At 50.3% G+C, this 22,612-nt stretch overlaps 1 long non-coding RNA gene across 1 annotated transcript in view; it reads left to right on the plus strand.

The window, feature by feature from the left end:
• The window catches only part of LOC146861282 (uncharacterized), a 72,562-nt gene extending 56,446 nt beyond the window's left edge, over window positions 1–16,116 (plus strand). Inside the window, exon 4 of the long non-coding RNA XR_014979239.1 lies at window positions 15,628–16,116. This is a non-coding gene — a long non-coding RNA (uncharacterized LOC146861282). The remainder of the gene's footprint in view (window positions 1–15,627) is intronic.
• The last annotated feature ends 6,496 nt before the right edge of the window (window positions 16,117–22,612 follow it).

Below are 22,612 nucleotides of genomic sequence, written 5' to 3' on the forward strand. Positions count from 1 at the left end.
CATGTAGCCACTCACAGTCCCACTAAGAGACCCACACACTCACTCACAGATACACTCAGAGACTCGCATACCCACTCATAGTCCCACTGGGACACCCACGCACTCGCTCACAGACACTCACCCACCCACTCTCAGACCCATTTAGACAGTGATGCATCCATTCACAGACCCACTCAGACAGTCCTGTACTCGCTCACATACCTACTCACAGACACACACCTACTCACATGCCCACTCAACAGTCATGTAGCTACTCACAGTCCCACTCAGAGACCCATGCACCCACTCACAGATGAACTCTGAGAGTTGCACAGCCACTCAGAGACCCACACACTCACTCACATAACCAATCAGATACTCACAGACATACTCACAGTGCTACTCAGAGAGACCCACATACCCACTCACAGACACACCCACTGAAACATGTACTCAGAGGTGCATGTGCCCACTCACAAACCCACTCAAAGACTCACACATTCACTCTGAGAACCAGTCAGACATTGATTGACCCATTCACAGACCCACTCAGATACTCATGCGCCCACTCATGGATTCCAATTAGACACTTATGCACCCACTCACAGAACCACTCAGAAACTGATACACCAACTCACAGTCTCACTCATGGAACCACACACCTACTCAGGGACTCATACAGCCACTCACAAACCCAGTCAGACACTCACACAGCCACTCACAGACCCACTCAGATAGTGATGCACCCACTCACAGACCCACTCAAACAGTCCTGTACCCACTTACAGACTGACTCACAGGCTCATACACTCACTCAGACACTGAAACACCAACTCACAAACTGACTCATACACTCATGCACCTACTCCCAGCCCCACTTACAGACTCATGCAGCCACTCACATACCTACTCAGAGACTCATGCACCCACTCACAGACCCACTCAGAGAATCACACACTAACTGACATACCCACTCAGATCTTCACACACCCACTCACAGATACACACAGGCACTCATGCACACAGTAACACACCCAGTGCAAGACTTATGCAGCCACTTCCAGACCCACTCAGATACTCATGAACCCATACACAGACCTACTCACAGGCTCACACACCCACTCACAGACTTACTCAGAAGCTCATGCACCTACTCACAGACCCAGTCATGTACCCACACACATAGCCAGACACTCGTGTACCCACTCACATACTCATGCACCCACTCAGACACTCACACACCCATTCATAGATACACCCACTCAGAGAGGCATCCAACCACTCACAGACACACTTAGAATCTCATGCACCGATTGACAGTTCCACCTAGAGACTCATACACTTGCTCCTGGACCCACTCTGATACTCTAGCACCCACTCACAGGTCTACTCAGAGACTCATACACCTACTTACAGACTCAGTTGGATACTCATGCACCCAGTCACAGTCCCACTCGGAGACTCACACACCCACTCACACACCCATTCAGAGACTTACAAACCCACTCACTGCCACACTCAGAGACTCATACTTGTTTTTAAAGATTTATTTATGTAGTGATGTACTCAGCAACCCATCGTCCTGAATATTACAAAAAATGTTAAAAAAAATATATTTATAAAACAATAATGATGAATAGGGTAGCTCTGAGAAGAGCCTTTGTGTCCATTGAGAGAATGTGAGAGCTACACATAAGATACGTTTAAGTTGCAGAGAAACACCCTGTTGCCTTCGTCCATGAAGTGAACTCCATCACTTCTATGTGTTCCATACACATCAAAACACAGGTTATTGTGGTAGATAGAGCCCATGGTCTCTGAGGAATGCAGAAACAGTTTTATTAACATGCATGTTGGCTTTCTCAATCTCTGGACAGAAATAATTTGACCACTTTCATTTCTGGCTTTAGCATAGGTTGAAGTAGATCAAGACAGTGAGAGGGAAAAGTGTAAATAAGTGTGCAAATGTATCTTTCATTAGGAATTCCAGTCCTACCCCATCAACGTGCCTAGGTCATTGTCACCACAGTGTACAATCATGAGGTCAGAGGTTTTGGCAATGTACAATGCTTTTAACCTAAGGCAGCAATTAATGCTTGTTGGACTTGGCCCTTCTTGCAGGGTCATCCCTAAACTTGTTGCCTTCCTCCTGCATTTTTTCTGACCTGGTGTTGGCTGTTTTATGACTCTGGGCACCTCACCACTGCTGACCAGTGCTAAGGTGCATATGCTCTCCCCATGGTAAAATGTATTATGTGAATTGACTTCCACGTTTGGCATATTTGGTTTACTGTCAGTCCCTAGTAGAGTGCACCAGGGGTGCCAAGGGCTTGCATATCCAAATGCTGCTAGTGGGCTTGCAGCACTGATTGTGCCACCCACCGAAGCAGCGGGGTAAAATGTGTCTAGGATCTGCCACTGCAGAACCTGCGCGCGGTCTGGTACCGTCGCGCTGACTGAGCAAGTGTCCCCACTTGCCAGTCCCTAAACCTTCCCTTAACTACATGTTAGTCACCCCCCTGGTAGGCCTAAGCGCAGGGTGCAGTGTAGGCATAAGGTAGGACATGCCCTGATGTGTGTGGCATGTCTTAATAGTGAATTACAGCCATTTTCGTTTTTCACTATTGAAGGCTACCTGCTCTCCATAGGCCAGAATGGGCTGCTGGGATCGCTACACGCTGTGACCCCAGTGGACTCAGCGAGCATGGTAGAAAGTCATGTTTAGTATGCCTGAACTCGGGATAATAAAATACATCTTTTAGTAAAGGTTATTTCAATATCCTGGGTTGGCAAATGCTACTTTTAGAAAGTTAGCCTTTGCGTGCCTGACCATCTCAGTCCGCCTCTGCTGTGTGTGTGTTCTGCCTAGCAACAGTACAGGAGCAGGGCTGGGGGATTCCAGGAGACAGGTTGGCTGCCAGGTGGTGGGTAGAGAGATTACACCAGGATGGGTGGGAGGAGTGCACCCTGACTCTTGAATAGACCTGTGCTCTGCCACCACAAAGCCGGCGCCGCCCCCTGTGGAGCGGCTGATGTCTCTGCCCTGCTGCTGAAAGGAACAAGCCGAGTCACCACAACAGAGTGCTCCAAAACTGGACTGAGCCAGGCCCAGGCCCCCTGGCGCTAAAGAACAAAAGAATCCCTGTATAAAAGTAGGAGCCTGGCTCCTAAGAAATCCGATCCAGATTGAACCACAAAGGAACTCTGCCCGACTAGAAGGACCTGGAAGAAGCTGAAGGAGGAGTAACTTTCCCTGACCTAAGGGACTGGCCTGCAGTAGGTGCCTTGCTGAGGAAGGAGAGGAAAAGACTGAAAGAGACTTTGCACTTTGTTTTCAACTATCTCCAAGGGCTTGGAAGAAGAGCTTGCCCCCTGAACTGAACCCCAGGACCAGTGGGTTCACCGTGTCTCCGCTCGTCTGAGAATCCGAGCCGTGTGCTTTCTCCCGCCGGAGTGCCCTGCGCACCTGCGCATCCCTCCTAGGGCCGTGACACCCAGAAGCCTGGCCGCCTCCACTCGCCGAGAGCCCCGCTCTACCTGAGTCGCTCCGGACCCATCGAGTCTGGCCGTCCCGCTTCCCTGTCACCTGCCTGCTACTGGAGCGCGCTTGGTGCCCTCTCGCCCTCCCGCCGGATTTCTAGTGGGGAAGTGAAATCCAGCCTCGGACGGCCGCCCGTACGTCGTAATGTATCCGGCCGCCCCGCTTCACCTCCCAGCCTGAGTCTGACCGTGCCGCCCTCCGCAGTGACCACCCGCACAGTCCGTGTCGGAGGCCCTGGGCCGCACCTGTCTACCGAGAGCCGCCCGCTGAATTCTTGATCCGGAGACCTACGAGGTGCAGAACCGGCATCTCCCCCGAAGACTCGTCCAAGCACATCGCACGTTCCCAGGTACAGTGAACTTTCTATCGGACTCGGGGTCCGCAACGTTCTGATTTCCCCGTATCACTGTATCCCGGGTGCACTGCGCTTCATCGTGACTGGACCGACTCAACCGAGCCCTGTGAAGCGCTCGTGATCAAATAAGTTACCAAAGACAAGAACAGTGCCTAATTATCATCTTGTGGCTTCCATTTCGCAACCGTTATTGATGGTCTTGTACATGCCTGCGTAACCCAGAATCTTTTATATAAAACATCCGTATTTTTGATACAACCTACGCCTGGTGTCCATTTGTGGGGGATCATTGTGGTTTACTGTGTGTGATCATAAATGCTTAACTGACTAGCGCCCTGAAGTTTAGCCCTGACTGCTCGCGCCACACTACCTATAGGGTGAGCAGGGGTTGTTCTGAAGGGGTAATTCTCTCGCCCTGAATAGAAGAAGGGACCACTGCTTGTCACAAGTGCTTACCTGTGCCAACCAGAGGTTCCCCATTCTAACATTGGTGGCAGCGGTGGGATTTCGAATTTGCATTTATGATTTACATACAGTGAATTATTGATCACCACGTAGAGCAGACCTATAACGCAGCCACAGATTGATTGACAGTTGTTGCTAAAGAAGAATCTCCACCTTAAGGAACCATGCCTAGCTCAGTCAGTGGAGGCGGAGCGTCCTCTATATTCTCTGGAGTTGATGACATCGATTGGGAGCAAGAGGCACTGAGGAAGTGCACAAATGATGTCCTGAAAGGATATCTCTCCAAGTACAGAATTAAACAAAGTGGATTATCAACCAAGAATCAGTACGTAAAGGCGCTGAGGGCCTGGTACAAATCAAAGTTCCCAGAGAATGTGCTGGAGGTGATACCCCCAGAAGGTGCTTCTAAGCCTGGCAGAGGCCTGTCGCCAGAGGAGATGGCCAACAGGAGGGCTGCAAGAGCACATGAAGTGGAGATGGCAAAACTGAGAATGGAAATGCAAAGACAAAGGCTGGCCATGGAGCATGAAGTAAGAATGAGGGAGTTGGATCTCGAGGCCAAGAGTTTAGACAACTTTCCCTCTGGTGGCAGCAATATTGAATTTTATAGTGCTGAGAGGATAGTACGCACACCCAGAGATGTGGCGCCTGACTTGAAGGAGGGGGTTAACATACACCAGGAGGTTCAAGGGCATGAGGTAGCTCCAGTAGTGCGCAGTATCCCTGAAGGGAATAGGGTAACTGGCGCAGGGGTTCATAGTCCTAGTGGAGGGAGGGACACTCTACTGACTCTAGCTGAGAGGTGCAGGGAGAGGGGTTCCCCCAAAATTGAAGTCCTGGTGGGTGAGTGTGAAGACCGCCCAGAAGAGTGTGGGTTGTGTGACAGAGACAGTCAGGTACTGTCTAGCCAGTCTCAGGAGAGTGGTGTGGAGTACGTGTGTGAGGCACTGGATGGTAAGGTGAAGGATAGTTTGGTTAACCCTGCTAGGGGGCTGTGTGATCCAATTGTGGGAGAGCATATTGTAAGTCCCTGTTTTCCAGAGCTATGCCAACACCTGTGTGAGGGTGAGTTCTCTGACCGCAGAGAGCCCACATTGGAGGCAGACCTTTTGGTGGATTCCAGAGGGTCTGGAGATGCATTGGGGAGTGACCCCGTGGGGAGTGGCTCAGGTATCTTCCAACCCAGAGTGGCGGAAGTGGTGCAGAGTAGCCCAGCTAGGTCCCATGGTAGTGGGAGGGGTGTAGGGGCTCACGTCCTGTCTCAGTGGAGAAGGAGTGAGTGTGGGGCTGCGTGCCCCCAGGTGCCCGAAACCCAGTCTCAGAGCCTGGATGGTTCTTTAAGGGAACACCAGGCGGGGAGCCTAGGCTGTCCTGATGGTCCGCCCGTTGAGGGGGATCCCCTAGTGTCTAGTGGACGGGGAGTGTCTGTAAGCAGGCCTCCCCCGGTTCTGGTATCTGGCAGTACCGCTCCAGTTGGGAGGGTGCAGAAGTCCAGAGTGAGGGGTGAGAGGGGGAAAGAGTCCCCAGTGGAAGAACCATTGGGTCAGGGGCCAGGCAGAAGGGCTGCGTCACCAGTAAAGGACCATGGTGACATCACTTCTGTCCTGGGGGATCTTCAGGCAATGTCAGATGGACAGGGGTCAGGAGATCAGCGCCAGGCAGACTGTCACACGACACATGAGTTATGTGTCACCCTCAGGGGGGGCATGCGTGCTCCCTGGGAAGTCCTGGTGCGCCAGGCAAGCGTTCAACCGCATGGGTTGGTCCCAGGGTTGGGAAGCCAGGTTCAGGTGTTATCTGACCTGGAGGGTGGGACAACTGTAATCAGTGTCCTGACCCAGGTTGCTTCTAGGGGTACCACTCCAGTTGGGAGTGTGCAGTACTCTGGAAGGGGGTGCAGAGGGAGGGAGTCCTCGCCTCTGACCCCGGCTTAGCTGAAGGGTTTAGACCCTAGGTTGGAGGGCCAGGTTCAGGGTGTCCCCCCTGACCTGGACGCCCAGTTGCAGGATAGAACCCCTGAACTGGTGGGTGAATTGCGCAAGACACCTGCCACAGGTGCCCTGGCAATTCTAGAAGGGGGTACCACTCCAGGTGGGAGGGTACAGAGCCCCAGGAGGGAGGACCGGGTGTGGGAGAGGCCACCCCAGTCTTTAGCCCAGCTGCCGGGTACAGTCCTGGGGCTGGTGGTTCAGTGCCAGGATGTCATACCTGACCTGACAAGGGGGAGAATGGACAAAGGGTGCCAAGCACCTGGGGCTACTGCCCCCCGCTCCCTGGCGCCACAGAGGTTCGAGAACCCTGAGAGGCATACGGCCTGGGTCTCATCCCTGACTACTGTCAGTGGCCACTGTAGCATTTTGCTGTCTGTCTGTTGGGACACACCTGTGGGCCAGTTAAGGTTAGGTGTTGCACAGGTGGTGTCCACAGGTGAGGAGAAGGGTTCCCCATGGATTGGCTTGGTGGGCCCTGAGAGTATGGACAGAGGGATTCCAATAGGTTCAGATTGGCGTCGAACTGGAGTCTGCCCCTGCAGTTGCGGGCCAGGTCCTTGTTCTATCGCCCCAAGCAGGGAAGACCATCACGGTGGTGATTGGTCTACCCTGCGTTTTGGCTGGAAGGGGGTTGTGTTGGACTTGGCCCTTCTTGCAGGGTCATCCCTAAACTTGTTGCCTTCCTCCTGCATTTTTTCTGACCTGGTGTTGGCTGTTTTATGACTCTGGGCACCTTACCACTGCTGACCAGTGCTAAGGTGCATATGCTCTCCCCATGGTAAAATGTATTATGTGAATTGACTTCCACGTTTGGCATATTTGGTTTACTGTCAGTCCCTAGTAGAGTGCACCAGGGGTGCCAAGGGCTTGCATATCCAAATGCTGCTAGTGGGCTTGCAGCACTGATTGTGCCACCCACCGAAGCAGCGGGGTAAAATGTGTCTAGGATCTGCCACTGCAGAACCTGCGCACGGTCTGGTACCGTCGCGCTGACTGAGCAAGTGTCCCCACTTGCCAGTCCCTAAACCTTCCCTTAACTACATGTTAGTCACCCCCCTGGTAGGCCTAAGCGCAGGGTGCAGTGTAGGCATAAGGTGGGACATGCCCTGATGTGTGTGGCATGTCTTAATAGTGAATTACAGCCATTTTCGTTTTTCACTATTGAAGGCTACCTGCTCTCCATAGGCCAGAATGGGCTGCTGGGACCGCTACACGCTGTGACCCCAGTGGACTCAGCGAGCATGGTAGAAAGTCATGTTTAGTATGCCTGAACTCGGGATAATAAAATACATCTTTTAGTAAAGGTTATTTCAATATCCTGGGTTGGCAAATGCTACTTTTAGAAAGTTAGCCTTTGCGTGCCTGACCATCTCAGTCCGCCTCTGCTGTGTGTGTGTTCTGCCTAGCAACAGTACAGGAGCAGGGCTGGGGGATTCCAGGAGACAGGTTGGCTGCCAGGTGGTGGGTAGAGAGATTACACCAGGATGGGTGGGAGGAGTGCACCCTGACTCTTGAATAGACCTGTGCTCTGCCACCACAAAGCCGGCGCCGCCCCCTGTGGAGCGGCTGATGTCTCTGCCCTGCTGCTGAAAGGAACAAGCCGAGTCACCACAACAGAGTGCTCCAAAACTGGACTGAGCCAGGCCCAGGCCCCCTGGCGCTAAAGAACAAAAGAATCCCTGTATAAAAGTAGGAGCCTGGCTCCTAAGAAATCAGATCCAGATTGAACCACAAAGGAACTCTGCCCGACTAGAAGGACCTGGAAGAAGCTGAAGGAGGAGTAACTTTCCCTGACCTAAGGGACTGGCCTGCAGTAGGTGCCTTGCTGAGGAAGGAGAGGAAAAGACTGAAAGAGACTTTGCACTTTGTTTTCAACTATCTCCAAGGGCTTGGAAGAAGAGCTTGCCCCCTGAACTGAACCCCAGGACCAGTGGGTTCACCGTGTCTCCGCTCGTCTGAGAATCCGAGCCGTGTGCTTTCTCCCGCCGGAGTGCCCTGCGCACCTGCGCATCCCTCCTAGGGCCGTGACACCCAGAAGCCTGGCCGCCTCCACTCGCCGAGAGCCCCGCTCTACCTGAGTCGCTCCGGACCCATCGAGTCTGGCCGTCCCGCTTCCCTGTCACCTGCCTGCTACTGGAGCGCGCTTGGTGCCCTCTCGCCCTCCCGCCGGATTTCTAGTGGGGAAGTGAAATCCAGCCTCGGACGGCCGCCCGTACGTCGTAACGTATCCGGCCGCCCCGCTTCACCTCCCAGCCTGAGTCTGACCGTGCCGCCCTCCGCAGTGACCTCCCGCACAGTCCGTGTCGGAGGCCCTGGGCCGCACCTGTCTACCGAGAGCCGCCCGCTGAATTCTTGATCCGGAGACCCACGTGGTGCAGAACCGGCATCTCCCCCGAAGACTCGTCCAAGCACATCGCACGTTCCCAGGTACAGTGAACTTTCTATCGGACTCGGGGTCCGCAACGTTCTGATTTCCCCGTATCACTGTATCCCGGGTGCACTGCGCATCATCGTGACTGGACCGACTCAACCGAGCCCTGTGAAGCGCTCGTGATCAAATAAGTTACCAAAGACAAGAACAGTGCCTAATTATCATCTTGTGGCTTCCATTTCGCAACCGTTATTGATGGTCTTGTACATGCCTGCGTAACCCAGAATCTTTTATATAAAACATCCGTATTTTTGATACAACCTACGCCTGGTGTCCATTTGTGGGGGATCATTGTGGTTTACTGTGTGTGATCATAAATGCTTAACTGACTAGCGCCCTGAAGTTTAGCCCTGACTGCTCGCGCCACACTACCTATAGGGTGAGCAGGGGTTGTTCTGAAGGGGTAATTCTCTCGCCCTGAATAGAAGAAGGGACCACTGCTTGTCACAAGTGCTTACCTGTGCCAACCAGAGGTTCCCCATTCTAACAATGCTACTTCAACCCTACTGGTCAATCCAAGTAATGTCCACAGTAACCAAACCCAAATCTCTGTCAATACTAATCTTTCTAGAAGACTCTCAAGCCCAAAACACATAGCTGTGGCCCACAATCCACACTCTGACCATTTTGAAGTGCAGCAGCAGTAGCAGAGAGGCTCAGGCTGGATCTGAATGACAGTTTTCAAAATAAAAAAAAGTTAAAATGGAGGTATGCTGCTGGTTTAAAAAAGAAACATATTTGATTGGATGCTGTGTATATGCAGGTGAAGAAAATTAGGTAGTGTCTTGAAAGGATAAGTAAGTAGATCTGTGTTTGGCTTTTTCTAAATAAAAAAATGTAATACGATTTTGGATATGCTTTTTATTCTGTACAGTAAACCACACCTGCTGCAGCCCATTTTGTAACTAGTATGGTCCTTCTAGAATGTGCTGCAAATGTGTGCCCTACTGGTTCTAGTGGGTTGCTATGGAGACAGTGCTAAGAGTGTATTGGGAAGGGCGTTAAAGAGAGAGTTGTCGGTTATTAGAAATTAGAAGTGTTTAGATTTGTTAATTTATAATAAGGGCTTGATTTCCTACTGAGGCTTGCTAATAAAGTGTACTGTAGTTTTAAATGTGTAAAACAACCAAGGTTTTTGGACTCCCGTTATTCTGCACTAATTCGTCACAACGATCGCAAATAAGTTGTGATTATATGCAAATATCCCACCATGTTGGGATTATCTATAAAAGTGTATGAAAGGGTTAAGACATACTAATCATTCAGAAGTGGAGTTACAAAATTAAAATATGAAAGATATGTTTATATTTGCTGCCTTCCACAGTATCAGAGTGCAAAGTTGAAAAGGTAGCCATTCATGGTTGCTTAGTATAAGAGTGGTGTAATATTCTTATGCTTAGTTTTCACATTTCCTGAGAGTATTGAATCTATATAATAAGAGTAATTTGCAGGTATGTGAATTACATTTATTTTTGAGAATGAAAATTGATTGACTGCATATGTGTATGCAAGGTTGTTAAAAGTGAGAATGAAATATATAGAAACGCATTTAAACTTTTAGAAATGAACTATGAGTGGCAGTGTTTTTATATATTTATTAAGGTATTCAGTCAAAATATCGAGTTGGAAATGTCGACTCACACTAATATCGAGTTTTAAATATAGTGCTTGTTTCCAGTCTAGGGAAGACCTGGCTTGATTTTCATATGGCTGGGTTCAAACTGGGATGGCATGGTGAGCAAAAAAATGATGCATTTAGGCCCAGATCTCTGTACTGGGGTGAATGTATGACATTGTTCTGCATTCTGTCCATCAACTGTTGTTTTTGCATTTGTCATCCCGAGTGGGACGGGTATGCCCAGACGTGGGTCCCGTGCTCTCCATGCCACTGGAATCAGGCTATCCTGGCTGAAGAGGGGTGAAACCCCGAAACCGGTCCTAGGATGCTTGTTTCCAGTCCTGGGAGGACCTGGCTTGATAGTTCCGGCTGGACTTTTCCCATGAGGCACAGGGTCAAGACTGATTTGCATATGGCTGGGTTCAAACTGGAAGGCATGGTGAGCCAAAAAACGATGGCTTTAGGCCCAGATCTGTACTGGATTGAATGTATGATATTGTTCTGCATTCTGTCCATCAACTGTTGTTTTTGCATTTGTCATCCCGAGTGGGACGGGTATGCCCAGACGTGGGTCCCGTGCTCTCCATGCCACTGGAATCTAGCTATCCTGGCTGAAGAGGGGTGAAACCCCGAAGCCTGTCCTAGGATGCTTGTTTCCAGTCCAAGGAGGACCTGGCTTGGCAGTTCGTGCTGGACTGTTCCCATGAGGCACAGGGTCAAGAAAGACTGATTTGCATATGGCTGGGTTCAAACTGGAACGGCATGGTGAGCAAAAAAAGATGGATTTAGGCCAAGATCTCTGTACTGGGTGAATGTATGACATTGTTCTGCATTTTGTCCATCCACTGTTGTTTTTGCATTTGTCACCCCGAGTGGGACGGGTATGCCCAGACGTGGGTCCCGTGCTCTCCATGCCACTGGAATCAGGCTATCCTGGCTGAAGAGGGGTGAAACCCCGAAACCCCTAGGATGCTTGTTTCCAGTCCTGGGAGGACATGGCTTGGTAGTTCCGGCTGGACTGTTCCCCTGAGGCACAGGGTCCAGACTGATTTGCATATGGCTGGGTTCAAACTGGAAGGCATGGTGAGCCAAAAAACGATGGCTTTAGGCCCAGATCTGTACTGGAATGAATGTATGATATTGTTCTGCATTCTGTCCATCAACTGTTGTTTTTGCATTTGTCACCCTGAGTGGGACAGGTATGCCCAGATGTGGGCCCGTGCTCTCCATGCCACTGGAATCAAGCTATCCTAGCTGCAGAGGGGTGATACCCCAAAACCGGTCCTAGGATGCTTGTTTCATGTCCAGGGAGTACCTGGCTTGGCAGTTCGGGCTGGACTGTTCCCATGAGGCACAGGGTCAAGACTGATTTGCATATGGCTGGGTTCAAACTGGAATGGCATGGTGAGCAAAAAACCGATGGATTTAGGCCCAGATCTCTGTACTGGGGTGAATGTATGACATTGTTCTGCATTCTGTCCATCCACTGTTGTTTTTGCATTTGTCACCCCTAGTGGGACGGGTATGCCCAGACGTGGGTCCTGTGCTCTCCATGCCACTGGAATCAAGCTATACTGGCTGAAAAGGGGTGAAACCCTGAAACCGGTCCTAAGATGCTTGTTTCCAGTCCAGGGAGGACCTGGCTTGGCAGTTCGGGCTGGACTGTTCCCATGAGGCACAGGGTCAAGACTGATTTGCATATGGCTGGGTTCAAACTGGAATGGCATGGTGAGCAAAAAAACGATGGATTTAGGCCAAGATCTCTTTACTGGGGTGAATGTATGACATTGTTCTGCATTCTGTCCATCAACTGTTGTTTTTGCATTTGTCACCCCTAGTGGGACGGGTATGCCAAGACGTGGGTCCTGTGCTCTCCATGCCACTGGAATCAAGCTATCCTGGCTGAAGAGGGGTGAAACCCTGAAACCGGTCCTAGGATGCTTGTTTCCAGTCCAGGGAGGACCTGGCTTGGCAGTTCGGGCTGGACTGTTCCCATGAGGCACAGGGTCAAGACTGATTTGCATATGGCTGGGTTCAAACTTGAATGGCATGGTGAGCAAAAAAACTATGGATTTAGGCCAAGATCTCGTTACTGGGGTGAATGTATGACATTGTTCTGCATTATGTCCATCCACTGTTGTTTTTGCATTTGTCACCCCTAGTGGGACGGGTATGCCAAGACGTGGGTCCTGTGCTCTCCATGCCACTGGAATCAAGCTATCCTGGCTGAAGAGGGGTGAAACCCTGAAACCGGTCCTAGGATGCTTGTTTCCAGTCCAGGGAGGACCTGGCTTGGCAGTTCGGGCTGGACTGTTCCCATGAGGCACAGGGTCAAGACTGATTTGCATATGGCTGGGTTCAAACTGGAATGGCATGGTGAGCAAAAAAACGATGGATTTAGGCCAAGATCTCTTTACTGGGGTGAATGTATGACATTGTTCTGCATTCTGTCCATCAACTGTTGTTTTTGCATTTGTCACCCCGAGTTTGACGGGTATGCCCAGACGTGGGTCCTGTGCTCTCCATGCCACTGGAATCAAGCCATCCTGGCTGAAGAGGGGTGAAACCCTGAAACCGGTCCTAAGATGCTTGTTTCCAGTCCAGGGAGGACCTGGCTTGGCAGTTCGGGCTGGACTGTTCCCATGAGGCACAGGGTCAAGACTGATTTGCATATGGCTGGGTTCAAACTGGAATGGCATGGTGAGCAAAAAAACGATGGATTTAGGCCAAGATCTCTTTACTGGGGTGAATGTATGACATTGTTCTGCATTCTGTCCATCAACTGTTGTTTTTGCATGTGTCACCCTTAGTGGGACGGGTATGCCAAGACGTGGGTCCCGTGCTCTCCATGCCACTGAAATCAAGCTATCCTGGCTGAAGAGGGGTGAAACCCCGAAGCCTGTCCTAGGATGCTTGTTTCCAGTCCAGGGAGGACCTGGCTTGGCAGTTCGGGCTGGACTGTTCCCATGAGACACATGGTCAAGACTGATTTGCATATGGCTGGGTTCAAACTGGAATGGCATGGTGAGCAAAAAAACGATGGATTTAGGCCAAGATCTCTTTACTGGGGTGAATGTATGACATTGTTCTGCATTCTGTCCATCAACTGTTGTTTTTGCATTTGTCACCCCGAGTTTGACGGGTATGCCCAGACGTGGGTCCTGTGCTCTCCATGCCACTGGAATCAGGCTATCCTGGCTGAAGAGGGGTGAAACCCTGAAACCGGTCCTAGGATGCTTGTTTCCAGTCCAGGGAGGACCTGGCTTGGCAGTTCGGGTTGGACTGTTCCCATGAGGCACAGGGTCAAGACTGATTTGCATATGGCTGGGTTCAAACTGGAATGGCATGGTGAGCAAAAAAACGATGGATTTAGGCCAAGATCTCTTTACTGGGGTGAATGTATGACATTGTTCTGCATTCTGTCCATCAACTGTTGTTTTTGCATTTGTCACCCCGAGTTTGACGGGTATGCCCAGACGTGGGTCCTGTGCTCTCCATGCCACTGGAATCAAGCTATCCTGGCTGCAGAGAGGCGAAACCCTGAAACCGGTCCTAGGATGCTTGTTTTCAGTCCAGGGAGGACCTGGCTTGGCAGTTCGGGCTGGACTGTTCCCATTAGGCACAGGGTCAAGACTGATTTGCATATTGCTGGGTTCAAACTGGAATGGCATGGTGAGCAAAACAACTGTGGATTTAATCACAGATCTCTGTACTGGGGTGAATGTATGACATTGTTCTGCATTCTGTCCATCAACTGTTGTTTTTGCAGAATTATCGACAGCAAGAATATTGTGGTCAAGAATATTTACTTTAAGGTAAGAAATATCGATTTTAAAAATATAGAAGTCATTAATATCGTTTGCAAAAATAAAGCTGTTTAAAACATCGACTTTTTAATTAGTGTTATGTATTTTAGCATATATTTAAATGTGTGTGATGTTTTTTTGTAAAAGTATTGTTTATGTTTTTTAATACATATGTTACATTTTTAGTAGTTATTCATTTTATTTTAATAACATTTTGCATTTTTTAGTTCTGTAGCCGGTTGTGTGTTTATAGGGAAATAGGGTGGGAAGTCATTTAATTGTAATAAATGTATTAATATTTTTTATTTATTAATATTTATTTAATTGAGATTTTATAATGTTAATTGTGTTTTCAATATTTTTGGTACTTTTTAGGGGCGGATTGTGGGGTTTATAAGGGTAAATGGTGGGAATTGTAATTAATTAATAATTAATAGTTAATCAATATCAATTAATTAATTGACACTTAATTATGGTAATTGTGTAATTAATTTTAGGTGTGGGTTGTGGGTCTATAGGGGTAAAGGGTGGGAAGTAATTTATTTTTAATTAATTAATAATTAGTTGTTAATTTATAATAATAAATTGACAATGAAATATGGAAATTGTGTAATTAATTTTAGTTGTGGGGCTTTTAGGGGTACAGTGTGAGTAGTATTTTCTTTTAAACAAATTAATAATTAGATGAAAATGTATATTAATAAATTAATTGACAACTAATTAGGGTAATTGTTAAATTTTTTTGTGTTTTGGTTTTGGGTTTGTAGGGGTGAAGGGAGGGGAGTGAATTAATTTTGCTTACTTTATAATTAGTTGTTAAATACTATTAGTTAGCCCCACACAACACATTGTGAAAATGAGACACCAATGCCCTCAGCCCATATGGCATAGGTACATACCCATGCACAATGCACAGGGACTGGCAAAGTATTGACAAGGTAGCTGACACTTGGCCCTGCTGTATGCAGCACAAGGCCCTCCTGGGACCACTGTACACTCAAACACCAACTCCACAAGCACAGGTATCTAGCACAGGAACTCATACTCACTGTCATGCCAGCATGCACCATGAGGGGACAGACACATCACCTGGGAGACCCAATGACAACTCACACTACACACAACAGCACGCCCGGTCACACACCCCCCCAACACAAGCACACACCCCCGGGGCAGGCAACGGATTTACACACTCCCACAATGGACATGTGACACAACAAGACTGATCCATAGCCAAATAAGCATCATAGCCAACAATCTAGAGATCAAACACTCAGGAGAACATCCCAATCTGTCCCCCGCAACATACCCATCCCCAAGTGGACATTGAGAGGAATGCTAGGCACATCCAACTACCTGGAGGAACTGTGTCAACTTGAATATGTATGAAACATAGATGTCGCATGAAACACCATTAACATTGTCTCTCTCTCACACACAGGGCAACGTCGTCGATCTCCCCCCAACACTGGGGGGGAAGAATCACAGTCCCAGGCTCCGCGTGAAGATGATCCCACCGGCAGCGATGACTCTCACCACTCCGTGGATGACCCCGACCAACCTGGACCCTCTGGTGCCCAAGCCCCTGCAGCACCTGCATCAGGTACATCTGTGCCAACCACCACCCCCATTCCTGCCACATCCCAGGACACACCCAGGAGCCCTGCTCGCACTGAACAACAGAGCCAGTCTGACCAGGAGGGACAAGGTTCTCCGGGCACCCAGGTGGAGGCAGGCAACCCTGCAAATGCCATCCCTCAGGGGTCCCGTAGACCCGATGTGCCCACAAGGGCAGGCCAGGCTCAAGTGGGCAGGGGTGGTGGGAGTGGAGGCAGGCGGAGGCGCGAACCTGACCAGCCAGCTCAGGACACCGGTATGTCACACATAGGCAACATCCTGGACACATACCGGCGTGACACCAGAGGCATCAACCAGGTCGTGTCGAGACTCTCAGAGATGCAGGGGACCCTCGATGAGATAAAGAACCTGCAGGTCGAGCATCATGCCAGTCATCAACAACAACAAGGACGGATGGAGGCAAGACTGGCTGAGCTCCTGGCGGTGCACAGGGACATGAGCCAATCACTCCGTCAGATCGTCCAAAGCATCGGCAACACTCCCTGTGCCACCAGGCGTAGACCAGCACCAGACGCAGGGAGGGAGGAGGAGGATTCGTCTGAAGGAGCGTCCCAAACATCATCAAGGCCTGCATCTGAGGGTCCTCGGAGGAAGGTGGGTCGTCCACGAAAAAGACCGTGAGAGTCAGCGGACCATCCACATCTCCCAGGTCACCTGGCCTGGCACCTGGCCCTCTGGCGCAACAGCAGCACCTCATCCAATGACATTCTCTGCCACATGGACTTGCTGGTCACAATCTGACCAATGATGACCAACACTGTGCCCTGGACTCTGATGACTTCCAATGCCAAGGATACCATCTCCCCCTGTGAACTTTGGATTCTATTCCCCCGGTAAAGCACCTAATTTCACCTACCAAAACACGTACCCCACTGCAAATAAATATATTACTTTGGTCATGAGACGTTCCTGTCATTTTGCATTATTCAACAACATATGTGTGTGGAAATGTCAAACTATGCCTGAGTGTTGAACTAACTCCAGCCATCCATACCCTGGGATCAGAGTCTGGTACAGGACACACATGGGTCACAAGGTATCATTCAATGTAGGCATGGAGCACAACACTCACCTGTGATGGCCTCCGGCTGCTGAGGGGGGGGGCTTGCTAAACTGTGCGGACAGACCAATTTGGGAGATTATCATCAAGGCGTAGAGGTCATGGCTCATGTGGAGGTGCCCGGGGAGGGAGTCCCAGGTATGTGTGGCCAGGTGGGAGAACAATGTCCTGTATGCTGGAGTACGGTGGATGTGAAGAACGGTGGCCAGGGCATGGTTGGATGCATGGAGATGGCCCAACGGGATCTAGGATGACAGACGTACAAGGTTGGTTTTGGGTCGGGGTTGTGGACTGCCTCCTGAGTGTGGGTGGGGAGTGTGGACTCGGAGGTCATCCTGCAGCAGACAGTGATCCATTGCAGCTATCTATGGTGGACGGTGAGGTGGCTGGGGCACAGGGTGGTGAAGCTGAGGTGTGCAGATGCACCCTGGATGTGGACAAGTTTCCTGGGAGTTTGGATGTACTTGCTCCGTAGAGGGCAGGGCAGTATTTGACACAGATGTTGTCATGGACCTGGGGGATGGTCTGTCTTTTCTTGGAGTGGATCTATCTGTGGATCATGTGCATAATGCAGAGGGCGTTGCAGCATGAGGTACAGATGCTGTGGACTAGCATGGCAAATGTGAGCGAGCCAAACATGATGCACACCATCTTGTGTGTGTGGCCACTGGGTGCTTGTGCAGGGCTCTTGCGGGTGGGACACAAGCACTTGACCCAGCTGTAAGGGGACAATCCTCAGATGATCACCTCAGTCCTGTACAAGTCCAGCCTCAGGTGGCTCGTGTTCAGCCATTCATCAATGGATCTCATGCATACTTGAATGATGGAACTGCCAATGTCTGTGTCTTTGTTGAGGGTGAGGAGCACCTGGCTGTCAATGGCATATGAGCTGATGATGAGGTGCTGTGCGCATGTGATGGTGGAGAGGGGGGTCCTGGACACTCTGTAGATTGACATGCTGAGAGATGATACCTGTGCCATGTCCCAGACGATGACACCATGCTACATGCTGAAGCCTTGAGTCCCACTCCCATGCCCTTGCTGGGCTACAGAGCCTGTGGGGAGTATTATGGACGTGACCTGGTTGGTGTGACAGGGCCTGGAAGGTGGGGCAGCGCAGTGTAGGCAGTTGGAGTTGCACACTCAGCATGCAAAGGTGTCATGTGTGTGCCCAGGGTATGTCTGACAGCAGGCGTTAGATGTGCGGATGGACATAGCTCAGAGTGTGGCTGATACATCAGACTGTACAGGACAGGATGGTGGTGCAATGTGCACCTTGCATGTGCTGATGGTCCAGCCTTTGGCACCGCGTGGCGGCAACAGTGGCATAGACAAGCTGAGGACAGCCAAATGAATGGGTGGAGGGAGGAAGTGAGGAGCATCTTGGAGGCGTTTGTGTTGCCAAATCTGGATACTCTGTGGGCCCTTGCTGCAGGGGCCGCAGCAGCAGGCGGCATCTCCTTGCCAAATGCCAGTATTTGCACACAAAGACTAGGATGTCAGAAGGACAACTGCAACAGGCGCGTGTGTAAAGTAAGGAGTGTCCAGTGTCATATGGCACACCCAAAGACAATGCATGCACAATCACCAAAGAAGCATGACACCTGATCAGGAAACTGAAGGCCGACCTGCGCACAGGAGAGACACCCTCAGCAGGTGTTGATGGCCCATTGTGTGGACCAACATGCCAAAAAACATACACGACCATGTACTTCATGGCCAATAGGGAGCCTAATCCATGAGCAACTGCATGCATGTTGCTAAACTACACATGGACTCCTATGCATAATCTTCCACAACTATGCCAGATATGCCGCATGCAAAGTGGCAAGAGACCTGCATTGACAGAGATGAGGCACCTTGGAGTGTGACGAACACCTTTATTACTCAGCCTCACACTAAGGGAAATGCATCAATTGGAACAGACTCACAGGTCATTTGGCTGACCATGTGTGACCTACACTGGACACCCCCTTCAACACACAGATGTGGTAAATCCTACTGAGCTGGCACACAAGTGAAGGGGTTGAGCCTAGCACCTCTTGCTGCACACGGAGAGTCTGCAATTCCCCATTGAGCCTCATATGGGGATGTCCCACACTATGTCCACCATTAGCATCCCGTATGTTCCTGAGGGACGTTATACACACATTGATGCCTTCATCAGAATCCACAAACCATTACAGATGACTGTCAGGAAGGGTGACTATCAATTCATGGGAGCCATGCAACACGTCATGTGCCCCATGGTGAGTCGACATGTATGCATGGTAACACAACATGCACAGGAGCAGTCCCCACATATCACAAACACATACCACCCACAAAATGCCTTGCTGCACTCCTTACCCAAAATGACTTTTCACCATGTCTGTGCATGTAACTGATCCAGCACACGTTGCAATACTCATGAGGAATAGCAGGAGGGCAATGATGACATGAGCAGACAACAGCCGCAAGAACTTGGGGAGGGCAGACACACAACAAGTCTGCGAAGAGCTAGTAATCCGCAGACATGTACATGTACTCTACAGGAATGATGTTGTCACCATGCCCTTAAAAAATTTAGTGTCCCAGCTAAAATGTGTGGAATGACATCATCACTTGAATGACACATCAGAACACACCTCCAAGTCACTTAGCACACAGTCAGCTGGACACACACATTGCAACACATGCCACACAAGGCTTAAAGCGTGCACACTCAGACACAGGGACTCACCATTATGAGAAGAAGTTGCGGATAAGCTGACTCCGGATGTCCTCATCCTCATCCTCACTTGCCCCGTGCCCAAGCCCTTCATCCTCCACGGGTGGATGATCCTGCTCATCCGGATAAAGGATGAGTGGCACGGCCTTCTCCACTGCCATGTTGTGCAGCATGCAGCACACAATGAAGATTTTGCAGACCTTCACCGGGGCATATGGGAGGGCGCCGCCGGTCTTGTGGAGGCACCGGAATCTGCTCTTCAGGACTCCAAACGTCCTCTCAATCACGCGCCTCATCTGCCCATGGGTGTCGTTGTACCGGTGTTCTGCGGCTGTTCTGGGGTTGAGGAGAGGTGCCATCAGCCATGGCATGTTGGGATAGCCAGAGTCCCCTACATGGAAACATCATGTGAAGAAGTTGGTCAGGAGATGCCGTAAGATACAAAGATAGCGCAAAACACAGGACTAACAGAGTATACCCACCAACAAGACATGCTTGTTCCGCGTGCAGCTGCAGCATCATTTCTGGCACCCTGCTACGCCTCATGATGTAGGCATCGTGTGCGGACCCTCGAAAACGGGCACAGACATGGGAAATCAGCATGTTAGCAAGACACACCACAAGGGCATTGATAGAGTGATAATGTTTCCGGTTCCGAAAGGCTACCTCCTGTGCCTGTGGTAGTACCAAAGCCACATGTGTCCCATCAATGGCCCCAATTATGTGAGGCATCCCTCCAGGGCATAGAACTTACCCTTGATACCTGTCAACTGCTCACAAGGGGGAAAATGGATGAATTCATCCAAGTGCTCCAACATGGCTTCTAAAACATCATGCAGGACACGGCTGAACATTGTCTGGGACATGCCACCGACATCAGCTATGGTCAATTGAAACGTACCGGTGGCAAAAAAATGTAGGGCTGCCATCACCTTCATCTTGGGGGTCAGAGCTGTAGGATACCTGTGTTGTGGTTGGAGGTGTGGTTCAAGCCAGCGGGTCAAGTCCTCTATCAACTCTTGCAAGAAGCGGTATCTGCGTATGCAGTCATGTTCACGCATGGCATCCAGGTCTGGCATTCGTCTGGGGAGAGGCGGTGCCCTGCAGAGATTTGGAAGGAATAACGAAGAGTGAGTACATTACCACACCAATGTTACTGAGGTGAGCACATGTTCAACAGCTAATACACATCTGCTTAATACAGAGTCTGGTCTGTGCAATACATCCAGGACACGTAGGCCAGCCAGGTGATACTCCTACGAAGAGCCAGCCACAATAGTTGCATGGCAATGTTGACGTGACATGCCATTAAAATAGCTGTGGGCCAGTGTAAGTGACCAGCCAGACACATTACATGAGTGACAGACATCCACATATCAGCATTTGAAGGATGTTATCTCATACAGACAGCTGGCGGGAGTCTAGACGCACAGGTCACATGTCATCTGTAAAAGGACAGATAACACACATTTCCATGAAGGGGTACATGTCAAAAACTGATGACACAGACATTGAGACAACGCAGATATTGCCTCATGTCAGGAAGTCATATTCGAACCATCATGACACATGTAACGTGTGAGTCCACATGTTGCATGGTGTGCGTATATGTGTGTCATGCACATATGCACACAGACACATGTTGGATGCTGCAACAGCAGATGGAGTTGACGGAACACCAACTGCAAGCTCATGGGAACACATGACACACACATGACATAGTCACATCGTGGCACGTTGGTAGTCACATGTCAGGTGTAATTATCCGTGTACCTGGCAACAGGGGACAGTTGCGGGTGTTGGTGACTGTGCCATACCAGTGATGCAGTGCTTGACACATGTGTCCTACATGCACACATGTGCAAAGTGTGAAGGGGAAGTGTGCCATGTAGTGCCCCATCACACATGACATGTGTAAACAGCTCATCACACATCTATTGTGCCACAACATGGTGAGACATGTGCCACATCACTGCCTGAGACACCTAGGCCCTGCACATGAAGGACTGCACTGACAATGACTAGATGTCCAGCCTTGTGTGAGTCTCACACCTCCATTTCTTTCGTGTGCACCTCCTATCACCAGTGTAAGCTGTGAAACGCAGTACACATGCTCTGAGGGCGTGTGTACAGGCCGTACTCACGCGTGAGTACGTGCCGTACACGCGTGAGTACATGCCTATCACTATAGTTGGGGTACCGTAGGCCCTAGTGTTATGGCCCGTACACATGTGTGTACGGCCCGTACACGCGTGCGTATGTGCCTATCACTATAGTTGGGGTACCGCAGGCCCTAGTGATACGGCCCGTACTCACGCGTGTACGGCCCGTACACGCTTGAGTATGTGCCTATCACTATAGTTGGGGTACCGTAGGCCCTAGTGATATGGCACGTACTCACGCATGTACGGCCCGTACATGCATGAGTATGTGTGTATCACTATAGTTGGGGTACCGTAGGCCCTAGTGATACGGCCCGTACTCACGCGTGTACGGCCCATACACGCGTGGGTACGTGCCTATCACTATAGTTGGGGTACCGTAGGCCCTAGTGATACAGCACATACTCACGCGTGTACGGCCTGTACACGCGTGAGTACGTGCCTATCACTATAGTTGGGGTACCGTAGGCCCTAGTGATACGGCACATTCTCACGTGTGTACGGCCCGTACACGCGTGAGTACGTGCCTATCACTATAGTTGGGGTACCGTAGGCCCTAGTGATACGGCACGTACTCATGCGTGTACGGCAGGTACACGCGTGAGTACGTGCCTATCACTATAGTTGGGGTACCGTAGGCCCTAGTGATACACACGTACTCACGCGTGTACGGCCCATACACACGTGAGTACGTGCCTATCACTATAGTTGGGGTACCGTAGGCCCTAGTGATACAGCCCGTACTCACGCGTGTACGGCCCGTACACGCGTGAGTACGTGCCTATCACTATAGTTGGGGTACCGTAGGCCCTAGTGATACGGCACGTACTCACGCATGTACAGCACGTACAGCGTG

The sequence above is a fragment of the Triturus cristatus genome, chromosome 3_1 (genome assembly GCF_964204655.1).
Source record: "Triturus cristatus chromosome 3_1, aTriCri1.1, whole genome shotgun sequence".
Taxonomy (NCBI): Eukaryota; Metazoa; Chordata; class Amphibia; order Caudata; family Salamandridae; genus Triturus; species Triturus cristatus.